We start from the raw sequence: 13078 nt of genomic DNA on the forward strand, positions 1-13078 counted from the left end.
TTTCGGCACCACCGATGAGGAAGAGGAAATGGAAGGGTTCGCGGAGTCGGAGTTGGAAGAGGGAGTGGACTCCGATGACGAAGATTACCGAGAGAGTAGGAACAGCAACAAGTGGAGGGAAGTGTTCGCGACGTCGGAAGATGAGGGAGGTTCTTTCAGGGGTTTTACCTCCTCACCGCCAGTAGGGGAGGAGACGGGAGGGGGTGAAGGGGGCCCTGGAGGGGAGGTGGATGTCAGGGAACTGCCATCTAAAGCGCCGGGGGCGCAAAGGCTCACTGAGGTTGAGAGAGGAGTAGCAGCGGAAGAGGGAACCAGTAGAGGGCGAGCAAGAACTCCAAGGGAAAGTGAGTCGGAGGGATGGCTCAGAGACACTTCCAGCGAAAACAGTGGGGAGGTCTCAGGACCTCCTATAGGGACACCCACACCTCGCCGGAAACTGTCACGCCGAGAGTCCAGAAGACGTGTTTCCGTTAAAGAGCTTTTATGTTGGAAAAGATTCCGAAAGCAGCCACTTTCGGATTCTACTAGTGATTGACGCAGCCATGCTGGAGGGGCTCCGTCACAGGCAGAGGTTTGAAAACCTGATCAAACTCTGAGGGACTTGCATTTTACGCACAAGCAGCTCATCGTCCCATCACACATACTTAACAAGTTTGCATGATTTTCACAGATTTAAGTTCCAGATTTAAATCTATTTTCCAAGACTGTGATTCTGTGCCTTTGTTCCTTCTCAGTCCTGGAAAGTCCTTGATTTTGCCTCAATTCTCCCTTCAACAGCACTACAAACTATTGTGATGACAACCAATTCAATTTTTGGCTCTTTTGGCTTGGAGGATGATGATGATACCACCCTTTATTTGAAGATCACAGGGTGGTTTACATTTGCCACCTTTTGTTGCTGATAGCCAGCATCTCCCAAGGTCCTTAATTTGCTCCTTCAACATTTAAAACTCTAGGTAAACTCAAAAGTATACACCCTTGCCAGGGACAAAACCATGCCCAGTATTTACTTCTTGGAATCATTTCACCCTGCTCTTCAGCTGAAAAGTCTCCCAGACCTTACAAGGTTCAACAATAGGACAATAGGTTGTTTTATTTCAATTACTTTGTTCCTCTCTTTTCTTCAAAAGAACAATGATGGAACCCTGAATCACTGAATCAAGGAGTTAGCAAAGAGTGCATTATATACTGATGTGTTTGGTTCTAAATTTGAACGTCTATTTTTAAAAAATGCAGTAATGCCCATGGCTCTGTTTTTAAAATGTGCACATTTTCAATCAAACTCACAATTCTGAAGGTGCAATGAGTTTGTGTGTGCAGACCCAGTCCCAACACAGAATTGCATGAGAAGTTCCCATATGAATGAGAACTTAATGTTTGCATCAGAGTCCCTTTGTCCATAAGGAAACTGTATGGGGATATGAATTTTTAATCTGGATTTGTAAATGTAAATGTGAAACCTGCATTGTTGCACACACACACACACACACACACACACACACACACACTTGATCTTAGCCCAAAGGCTGAGAAGTGATACCAGTGTTTTAGAAGACATCTGAAGGCAGCTCTGTTTAGGGAAGTTTTTAATGTTTAATAGGTTATTGTATTTTAGTGTTTTGTTGGAAGCCGCCCAGAGTGGCTGAGGAAACCCAGCCAGATGGGCGTGGTATAATAAATAAATTAATTATTATTATTATTATTATTATTATTATTATTATTATTATTATTATTATTATTATTTTATTTATTTCATCACCAAATGAAACAATTTGGCTCTCAAACATTATCTACAAACTATTACAGGTTTTTAAAAATGTTAACATGAGAGGGTGTTTCAGCCAAAGCTCAGTTGAGCAGGAACATCAACTGCAAGGCAGGGGAATTGCCAGCTTTCCTCTTGCGCAACCTGCTCTTCGGGCTTCGGGTTCTTGCCACGCTGCGTCGTCATCATGCCAGTCTCCAATGGGGTGCAGAATTTGAATGAAGCAATGCCTTGCTGTGTGGCTTTTGTTTTTGAGGGATGCAGAAGCAGGAGAACAAGTCAGTAGTTTCCATCTGGCACATACTGTCTCTGCAGTGTGACTAAAGCTGCTGACATCACGAAGCACAATTCCCCACCCTCCTTGCAATTTGCTGGCAGTCACCTGTGGGAGAAACTAAGGGGATGGGAGGGAATCAGAACGGGAGGACTCCGAAACAGCTCTCAGAGTGAGTAGCGTTGGTTTGTCATAGTTGAAGTGCTGTAACTATAATGCTGCAAATTACCTATTTCAGTTGACTCTGTTTTCAAAATAGGTTGTGACCTGGGACTGGATCCAGACTTAGCCATGGTTGGAGTAGACCCACTGAAAACAATGGAACAAGTTGGTTATGCTATTTACTAATATTCCCAAATATTTGCAGAGCATGTGTGGTTATATTTTGTTTCAGTTTTTCAACTGTTCTTTATCCTGTAGGAACCAAAGCGCATGTGCGTGCGCGCGCGCACACACACACACACACTTCATTAAAACCACTAGCATTCAATTCACTTAAGAAGAGGATGATTTGCCAGATTCTGAGACTGGGAGGGGCATGCCAGGTAATTCAGAGTTTGAATCAGACTATGTAAAGGAATAGAATCATAGAGTTGGAAGGGACCCCAAGGGTCATCTAGTCCAACCACCTGCAATGCAGGAATCTCAGCTAAAGCATCCATGACAGATGGCCATCCATCCTCTGCTTAAAAACCTCCAAAGGAGGGAGTCTGTGGGAGTCTGTTCCACTGCCAAACAGCTCTTACTGTCAGAATTTCTCCCCCAAATGTTTAGTCAGAATCACCTTTCTTATAACTTGAAGCCATTGGTTTGAGGCCCACCCTCCAGAGCAGGTGAAAAACAAGCATGCTCCCTCTTCCACACAACAGCCTTTAAGATATCTGAAGATGGCTATCATATCTCCTCTCAGGCTCCTCTTTTCCAGGCTAAACATACTCAGTTCCTTCAACCGTTCCTCATAAGGTTTGGTTTCCAGACCCTTTTATCATCCTGGTCTCCCTCCTGTGCACACATTCCAACTTGTCGACATCCTTCTTAAACTGCTATGCCCAGAATTGGACACAGTATTCCAGTATTCTGGTAGGCATTCAAAATGAATGACAAAATAAAATGACTGGGACCCATTTGGTTCAACTATAATTCATTCTAAAATGAATGCACTGTACAACACTTTGGAATGTTCTTAATTATCCTGGAGTGCCCATTCCTCGTTCAGCAGCAAGGAAGACTTGTGACATGGATAACAGTGCTGGATTTAGAGCAGCGTGGGAGGTTATCCCACACAGGGCACTGAGCCAAGTGGATGCAAAATTTCACCCACCACCTTTTCAGTGCAGCAGGAATAATTCCTTTTCTCAAAGCAATACTGATAATTTCTGAGTAATCCTGGTCCTAGCAGATTCTGATAGCCAGGATAGGCAAAGAGTCTAGTACACAGGTGGTAGTCATCAAAGCCTCAAGTACCTTTTCCACATCCTTTAAGTAGCACTTACTGAAAGGTATCCAAAACTATCTAAACTCCTGGCTGCATCTATCACTGATTCTGCAAACAATATGCATAGCTGTCAACGTTTCCCTTTTTTAAAGGGAAATTCCCTTATTCTGAATAGGATTCCTCGCAAGAAAAGGGAAAAGCTGACAGCTATGACAATATGGCATCCAAATCATTACATATGCCAGTGGATTTATCTGCAAAAGCTGACGTTTCTATCCAAAGAACTTTATGCTCTTCCTCAGTACCAGTTATTGGAAATTTGGTAGCTAATTAACTAGCTCAAAAGTTAAAGAATTGGCCAGCTTTTAACTTTAACTAGCTGGATTTTCCTGGTCATCAACTTTCCATTTTTGCTAGATAAAAAAGAGTTAACTTTAACTTTCTTTGAAGTACAAGTCAAAAGTTTAAAAAAATGAAATTCAGCTTTCTCAGAATTTCCCCCCACACAGACACTCGCTAGGATTCTCTACGGAATAACAATATTTCTTTAATTGAAACTCTAGGATCTGGGCTGACTCCAGATTTCTGGGAGTTCTTCTTGCACACTGAGAATCAGTGGGCCTCCCTTTTCTCCTCAAGCCACAACCTCTTGGCCCCATCCAACAATGCAAATTGTTTGGGGTTTTTTGCAGTAAGTTCTGCTCTGCTTACATCTGAGAAGCATTAATTTACAGAGCCTCCACCTGGATCTGTGATGTTCTGCTGCTTGTAGCTGAGTCCCCAAATATAGCTTCCATAGAACACACACACATAAGCTCATTCGATCACATGCTGTTACCGAGAAATTCCTTATGACTGACTGTATGGATCACAATGAGAATAGGGATTGTAAGACATAGCTGAACAACTTTCTAACAAAGTTCACGAACACCATCCTGTTCATATGAGAAGATGAGCAATTTCTTTTAGTGCACAAGCTAATAAATTAACTGAGCTACAATCCGACAACGATGTGTGTAAGCCTCCCTCAAATCACTCCTAACTCCTGTAGTTACTCCTCACTTCAAGTGCCAATGTTTGACCCTGCTAGAACATTTGTCCAGCCATAAAACTGTCAATACTGAGGTGTAGGGACAAACCGAGTAACATTTCTATAAAGTCAGTGTACAACGTTCATAGAAACATTTACAAATCCAGATTAAAAATTCATATCTCCTTAACAGTTTCCTTATGGACAAAGTTCATTTTGTGAAGCAGAGCGAGCAAAGGGTTTAGTCATATGGCTGCATTAATCATAATCAGATCAATAATCAGCTGCTGCACACTGGATCAACATCTTCATTCACCTGTGTACTACAACCCCAAGGTCTCATTCCTGGTCAGTCACCACCAGTGTATATGTGAAATTAAGATTTTATGCCAAGACATGTATCACATCACCCTTATTTACATTGAACTGCATCTGCATTTGCCATTTTACTGCTCATTCACTCAGTTTGGAGCAGTGCCAGATTAAAACCTGTGGAGGCCCCTAGTCAGTCAAAATTTGGGGGGGGCCACCCTCACAAACTATCTCCTAATACATTTTTGAAAACTTCGTATCTGGAGGTTTCTTGTGCGCATGCTCTAGTGGGATAACGTTGAACTAAGAAAGCTTTATTGTAATTTTCTTTCGGGATCAAATCAATATTATTTTGATCTGTTGTCATGGGGTCCCTAAAAGGCATGGGGCCCGTAGGACAGTGACTATTCTGCCTCTTTGGTAATCTGGCACTGGTTTGGAGAGGTGCTCTTATATTCTGTAACATTACTTCCAACGTCAAAATAAACAACTACGGGGATAAAGGGCAGCCTTGCTTAGTTCCTTTTCTTATTAAACATTCATCTGAGAGATCATTACTTACTAATATATTTGCAGATTGTTCAGTATAGATTGCTTTGATTCTTGCTAGGAATACAGATCCTTTTGTGGGGAGGGGAGACACTTTCTATAGCCCTACCTTTTCGAAAACTAAGCTGACTCTCCCACTAGCTAGATCTGTGTTGTGTGGAGCCATATGCATAGTAGACTATTCTTTTCACCCCTTTTCCAAAACTGGAGTTTTTAGCCTAGTTTTCTGCAGCCCCTCAAACTTTTCTGCTGGGGTAGCACAAGTTCCTGCAGACTTTCTACACTTAGAATTTAGCTCCTAAGTGCTTTCAGGATGTGGCTCCTACCACACGTTGACTTTACTGTGCCCTTATTAGTCTCTGGCCTGTTTTAATTAAGTAAGTGGGTATTGCTTACCCTCTCCTTGCATGTCTACTTAACTCGCCTTGGCTTTTTGTCAGCTGGGGCTGAGACGCTTCGTCATATGAAATGAATGGAAGCCCAGTGAGGCCTCCAGAGGAGGAAGTGTTCTTGGTAGATTATGCCCTCAGAAGCAGAACTGATAGGACATGCAAAGGGTAACAAAGAGCCCAACTATTGAGTGGTATTTCACTGAACATTTATTCAAAATACTCTGGAGATCCCTATGCTTTTCACTGAAGCAAAAGCAAAGAAAGGGGGAAAGTTTACAGCACAGAAGCGGAACCTTAACTGAAATGTTGCTGTTTGGGTTATTTCCTCTGCACAGATAATTGTTTAGATGCCCTCAGATACTCCCAAGTTATCTACAAAAGCAGTGTGTTCTTGTGGACTAAAAACAAAAACTTGGAACAGTTCATACGATCTTTTATCTTTTAGATCTAAGCATACCATGAAACCAATTGTGTGCTGTTTACAGGAGATTTACCATGACATTTAATGACCCTAATAAAAAGACCAAGTCCATAAATATCCTGCCCTGCAAACCCTGCCCCCCCCCAAAAAAAATCACAAACAGGCGTGGTGATCCAATACTCTGACCATGCTGGGCAGCTGCAACACCCATGCCTATGCCTGTAGAGCAGGAATGAGGAACCATTCTTGGCCAGCAAGGGGGTCTAATTTGACCTGTGAGGCCATTTCCACCAAACTACTTGCACCTGCCCATCAGCTGATCCTGCCTTGGTTGTATGCCCTTTTTCTAGGAGGGAACAGGATTGCATGGCTAAGGTAGCAAGATTTACAGCCCTTTGCAAAAGTACTCTTTGAAGCATCTCCATGCTTTTTCTTTAAGTGGATGGTAGCTCCTCTCACCCACTCCCTGCTGCTCACCTGCCTGTTTAAAAGAGAAGTACTTCAAAGAGCAGGTTTACAAAGGATTTTAAGACAAATCCTATGCTCCTGTTTTAAGACTCAAACAGGATTTCAGGGGCTAAAAGCCCTTTGCGTACACCACGCACAAGGGATTTTGAGAGTTGGGTGGAACCACTCACCTGTCAATCATGTGAAGTCATACTAACACCATGTGACTGATAGTTGGTTAGCCCCACCCACATGTCCAATTTGGCTTGTGAAGCCAATCCAAATAAGGATCTAGCCCACAGAGCCAAAAAGGTTCCATATCCTTGCTATATCGCTCCCTATGCTGAATCACTAACAGAGAAAAGGGCGCAACAGTAGCCACAGAAAGAAAAGAAGGTACCAGGTAGCTCTGTGCTGAATGAATTGGGAAACATGTCAAGTGATGGGGCAAGTCTCACCATAAAGCTCTACTGTGGGAAACAGACCTCCTCCCCCCTCCCCCCCAAAAATAGAAATCGTATTCTTGTAAGTGATTATAAAAAGAAAGAGAATGCTGTATTTCACTAGGTTGGTCTTATTAAAAATAATCTCAAGTACCGCTTCTGGTCAGGCTATGGCAGGTTTGCATGGAGCAGCAGAGTGTATTGGATGGGAAGACATTGCTGTGATCTTGTGCTTCTGCAAATGAATGGTGCAAAAGCACATTCCCTAATTTCAAATGCCACAACGGGGAAAGAATTAATGTAGAGTATTGTTAGAAGCCACTTCCTTTCACCCAGCATGTGAGGGATTATCATTAATGCTGTCAGGTCTCATGGAAATCACAAGGATCAGACCTAACTAAGCATGTGGTTACTCACAGGCAGGCAAATTTCTGGTCTCCTCCTCGACTGAGAAGTTTCTCTTGGCTTTAAATGCAACGTTGTGCAGCTTTAAGAACCTGCTGGGGATGCACGACCCTTTGGAGATTAACTGAAAGGGAAAGGATGTTTTGTGAGTCAACTGAACAAAGGAAACCCACTACCCATAAGAAGTAATCTCCATTCAGATCATATGACTACAATAGTGCAGTTAAAGCTGGAATTATACTAATCTTCCAGGCGCAAAAATAATTCATACTTCAAAACCACATGATTAATCAGCAGTCAGTGATCAAAGTGCAAGTCAGTGAATGTGTCTACATACCAGATAAGATTTATACAGGACCTGGCATCCCAACCCTGCAGGCACACATAGCTGAGATGAGCACAGAGCTCTGCCCCCTCTGAACAGGTTACAACTGGATACAAAAAAATTAAGGTTTCCCCACATTGAAGAATTCAAGTCTGCATAGAGGCAACATCTTCTGACCTGCTCACACTGATCTCTAGGCGTGGGTTGTGGGAACTGGCTGTGCATGAGGACTAAGCATGGTCGCTCTCTTAGGGTGCCTGCAGACTGTCGGTATTTTGCAAAGGCTGATTCTGTCACTTGTGTGTCGAGACCCTGAAACCTCCCCCCTAAATAAATTCACACATGACTCAAAATTTTGGTTTGGTTTTTGGCAGAATTTAGGCCACAACTTTATTGATTACAGAAAGTGACTGGTTGCATAGGCTCTGGTTTGACTAGCTCCCTGCCATGCAGGTAGCGCTGACCCAGGGCACCAGCATAGGTCAGCCAAGAGTGAACACCTGAATAAGCAGAAAGCCAGGAATGGGCTAACTCCACCCAAATGTCCCCCTGAACTCAGGCATGGGCACAACCCCCTCTCAGGGGTTGACCAAACCATCGAGTCCCTAGATTCCTTTAACGGGATACATTTCACATAGGAATGGCAAGAGCGTTCTCCCATCCCTATCACCTGAACCAGAGCCTATCTGCAACCTTACAAGTTGTGACGATTTGCTCCGCGGCAGGCAAAACCCAAATGGCAACAGCCAATCAGCCAAGTGGGGAAAATTCTTGCCGTGCCCATGTCCCAACAACAGATGACACACGACAGCACAGCAAGGTCAAGTGCAAAGCCCTAAAAGTAGGGAGACGTGTGCGGATGTTCCAAATGCACATGCCGAAAGAGGAAGCTCCAGGTCACATCCATGGGCATAAATAGGTCCCTCGAACTGTTTGGACTGCATCCCATTGGCCAGATTGCACCCAGCTACAAGGGACCTACCAATCGGGTGTTGTACCCACCCACAACACAGGGTGTCGGTTTGCCAGGTTTCACGCAATACATGCCCTCTTTAACAGAGGACCTGATATACCAGCCTTTAGGGTCTCATCCGGAATGGTATTTTATTGCAGGTGTATTCCGCAATATGTTCTCGACATAATAGTAGTGCATTGTGGCAGGTTTATTTCACTTTTGTGTCCTTTGTGCTGCTTCCACAATGCTATACCACATTATTGCTGTTTGGGTGGGTGGGTGGGTGCGTGTGGGTGTGGGTGTGGGTGTGGGTGTAATGAAACAGACGCAAGACAAAAATATAAAAAAGTGGGATGAACGAATGACCAACAGGAAGACATGAAAACACCAAAAGCAAATCTGGGTGAATGCTCACTGCTGTATCTGTGTCCTTAAACAAATCAGAAGAAATGATCAATAAATACTGGATATAATTGCATCTTTTTTCCATTTTTGATGGGTCTAATATAGGTTTAATATGTGAACCACTTACAATTTTTCTGTTCATAGCTGCTCAGTTGACCATATCACAGGGCTAGAAGGAGTCCTTAGGTTTTTCTTTAAATAATTGGTTTAATAAAGCAATTTCTGAAAAATTGACTCAAAAATTGGGGTGTAGCTAAATCTATGGATTTTCCCTTTGTTTGGCAGCCATTTTCTATTTATATGAGAAGTCAATCACAGGGATTGCAAGTCCCAATCAAATATGGCATTATTTGGTATTCATAAACATTTGTTTTGTACTCTCTTTATATCTGGTCGGTTCATGTTGTAACATCTAGTTTATTGTGTAGTCTCTTGAGAATGTACTTTATTTTATGTGGTAAACCGCTGTGGACCAAGTTGTTGTCTTTTGTATAGTTTTTTTTTCTTTTTCCTGTTTTTGTTCCTTTATATTTTTATATATTTTGTTTTCTTACATTTCTTACTGGCCAATTATTTTAATGTTACAGTACAGTTTTGCATTATTATTATCCTTTTTTTAAGACTGGCTATAATCTTACACAAGCCTGGGCAGTGTGTATGGAAGTCCCGTGCTGCCCAGATGACAAGTCGCCCTGCTCAGCCTCACTGATTTGATTCTTTCCTTTCCTTGGACAGAGGAGAGAACACAAGACTTTTGTCCCATGAACTTCTCAGGTTCAAAAGTCAATGAATTCTCCCTCATCCAATTGCCATGTCTAAGATTTACAGCAGCAACTTATCTTTAGGAAGAAAACTCTGAACTTGCTAGCAAACAGCTGCCATAAACCTATCAGCCAGGGAACTCCCTCTGAGAAGATAAGTGAGATTAGTTCATTTGATGAGAATGTAGTGGCACTCAAAGAAAATCGTGAGCAAACCAGCCCAGACTAAAAGCTCTGGCTATTAGCCACAGATTGCACCAGTTTTCACTGCCAAGGATCAGTCTAATGAAATGTGAAGTAATAATGTAGAAGTGGGTGTCTTGAGCATATGCAGAGTGCCCTGGCTCACTAAAAAGTAACTTTTACTAATTCCACAAATAAGGGATTAGAGGGAAAGGCAGAAAGCCCTCCAGGTCAAAGGATGTCCTAGTATTATTTAGTGCAGGTCCTGGAGCTCATTAAAAGTTAACCCTGTCTAAAATTATAGGGAGAAAAAAAAGTTATGAGATTTGCACTCAGTTTCACCAAAGAGGGTTCATAAACAGGGGCACCCTGAAAAACATTCAGGTAGTCCCAAGTTAACGCTATGATGACCCTGAGAAGGAAAGGGTCTAGGTGGCATGTTAACAACTGATGATGATGATGATGATGATGATTTTTATGACTAAGTATAAATAATCAATAAATATGCCAAAAAGACTTCTGCTTCAATATAGATGTCATCAAATTATCTAAAATTAAGAAAAAAATATTCAAATCAAAAAGCAGATCTCCGAACATAAATAATTTGCTACACCAGTTTCTGTAAACTTAAAGAAAAGCAACCCAACCTGGCTTCAAAGGTGGAATTATGTAATTCGTCTGAGGTACTCATGGTGGCACACATACATGGATTTCCCTTCCTCCCTGTCCTCACAGCAACAACAACCCTGTAAACAGTGCTATTTGAACTCACCATGAGCACCTCCCTCGTTCTCTTATAAGGCAATGGCGCTCACCTGAGAGGTAGCAGAACTGAGTTCTGGCTGAAAACAAAAGCCCTGCCTGTAAGGAAAGTAAGGGCTTGTCCCCATTTCCACTTGTCCTGTGCTTAGACAGCATGGGCTTGAGTGGTTTTCACTTATCCTGTTATGTACTGAAGTTCTCACCCTGGGCCAGCAGGGGTATACTGTAGATAGTTCAAGTCCACATATGCAAATAAGGGATAAAAAGTGATGTTCAGTGATTGGATAGTTACAGAAAGTTGTTACAGTAACGTTGTACAGGAGCTCTATATAAGCAGGCTGGCTGCACCCTTCAGTTCAGTTCTGTTCTGGCCTGTGAATAAACAAGAGCTGTTTGAAGAATCGCTGTGTCATCTGATATGTTCACCCACAACTTAACATGTCCCCCACTTTCTAGACATGGATCTGAGTAGTTTTGGCCCACTGCTTTCCCCTGGAAAACCCACTCTTCAGTGACAAACCCTCTGTTCATCCCTGGAAATGATAGTCATTTGTTCCAATTCTGCTCTAAAGATCAGGTTTTCCCAGGCGGAAGCGGTGGGACAAACAGAAGCCCTAAGTCTAAGAGAGAGAAAAAGAGAGATTAGCTCAAAGTCACCCAGTGACCTTCACCGCTGAGCTTGGAAACAGAGAGCCTCAAAAAAATATGAGAGCTAAGGCCTTGTTAGGCCTTCGTCTGGGGATATAAGGAGGACAATTACTGCATCAGAATAATATCGAGTAGAAGCGTTTTCTACCTCCACGTTCTTTCTAAGTGTGCAGCTTTGGCATGCGGCTCTTTTGCAAGTGTGCCAAATGTATTTTAAGCTCTGCTTTCATGGATGCTGACACCCGTCTCACTTATTGCAAAGTATCAGCAATAAGATGCCTTCCAGCATTCAAGCAACAACCGCATTCAGGCTGGCCTGTCCAAGTCAGGCAGCGGCTGGACACAGAAGTAATGCCACACTCCTGTGTCATCTTAAATAAAAGCAGCAAACAGGACGGCTGAGAGGGTCAAATAGCTGCCCTTTGCCTGGCTAATTTTGCACGTCTTTTCCCTTGTTTTGTTTAAATACTGAAGTGCCTAAATCCTGAGCCACATTTCCACCTTTCTCGGGATGAAGTGATGTTTGAGCCATGTCACCATGGAAACCTGGATGAGGTGGCTGAGTGCGAGAGCCAGTTATCCAGCATTAAAATATCCAGAGATGTCCTGGACCATCCTTAAGAGGGGGGGATTCATTATTTAATTGTGTTTGTGGATGTGCTTTGTGTCCATCTTCTTATCATTGTATGAGATGGCACTTCTTCCATCCACCATGAATTAGGTTGTGCGCGTTTTTCCGCCTTCTGAAATCCTCAGCACATAAAAGGATGTTCAACAAAAGAGTCTGTCTTATTCTTTGGGCATAAATGGCAGCAATTGTAGGGCAGCTGTCACTCTCCGCTGATAATGGAGTGTGTCATTTTGAGAGGAAGTGGTCACATTTAAAAGGTGCCTATCCATCCCTGCCTTTGCCCATTCTGCGGGAATTAGAAGGAAGAGTTCCATACCAACTGGTTGCCTCAGAAGGAGCTTGCTAACCAGAAGGCTGGTGGTTTGACAGCCCACTCAGGGACAGCTGTGAACAGGATTCCTGCATTGCAGGGGTTTGGGCTAAATGACCCCAGGGTCCCTTCCCACTCTACAATTCTATGATTCTAAGAGGTAGACTCGGATAGGGAAGGGAGACCATGGTAGATGCCTTGTCCAAACTGGTTGGTATGTTGGAAGCACAACTAGAAATTCAGATGCAATGACCCATTGTGCCCCCCCCCCCCACACACACACTATCTCTCTCTCACACACATGGTTGTTAATAACACATTTAACATCACATGTAGTTTGGCCTTTACTGAAAGTTCTAAGTATCTGAAGAAGTGTGCATGCACACGAAAGCTCATACAAGAACAAACTTAGATGGTCTCTAAGGAGCCGCTGGACAATTTTTTATTTTTTATAAACAGTGGTACCTCTAGATACAAATGGGATCCGTTCCGGAGCCCCATTCGCATCTAGAAGCAAAGATAACTAGAACTTCCAGATATTTAATGGGCTCAGAATTGTATTTATGTTAACTGATAAAATAATGTGTATAATACTATAAGGAGAAGATTTAAAGATGTTAATGTT

General features: G+C 42.8%; 1 long non-coding RNA gene across 2 annotated transcripts; it reads right to left on the reverse strand.

The window, feature by feature from the left end:
* Positions 1 to 1768: 1768 nt before the first annotated feature.
* On the reverse strand, positions 1769 to 11028 carry LOC309367833. 2 transcript variants are annotated; one of them, XR_014167376.1, is made up of 4 exons: positions 10875 to 11028; positions 7486 to 7597; positions 2269 to 2348; positions 1769 to 2159 (listed from the first exon to the last, which is right to left on the reverse strand). It is a non-coding gene; the product is annotated as an uncharacterized lncRNA (long non-coding RNA). The 2 variants fall into 2 exon arrangements; XR_014167377.1 differs by lacking the exon at positions 10875 to 11028 and adding an exon at positions 10750 to 10838.
* Between the last annotated feature and the right edge of the window lie 2050 nt (positions 11029 to 13078).

Source organism: Podarcis melisellensis, assembly GCF_964234715.1.
Source record: "Podarcis melisellensis genome assembly, chromosome: 1".
Classification (NCBI taxonomy): Eukaryota; Metazoa; Chordata; class Lepidosauria; order Squamata; family Lacertidae; genus Podarcis; species Podarcis melisellensis.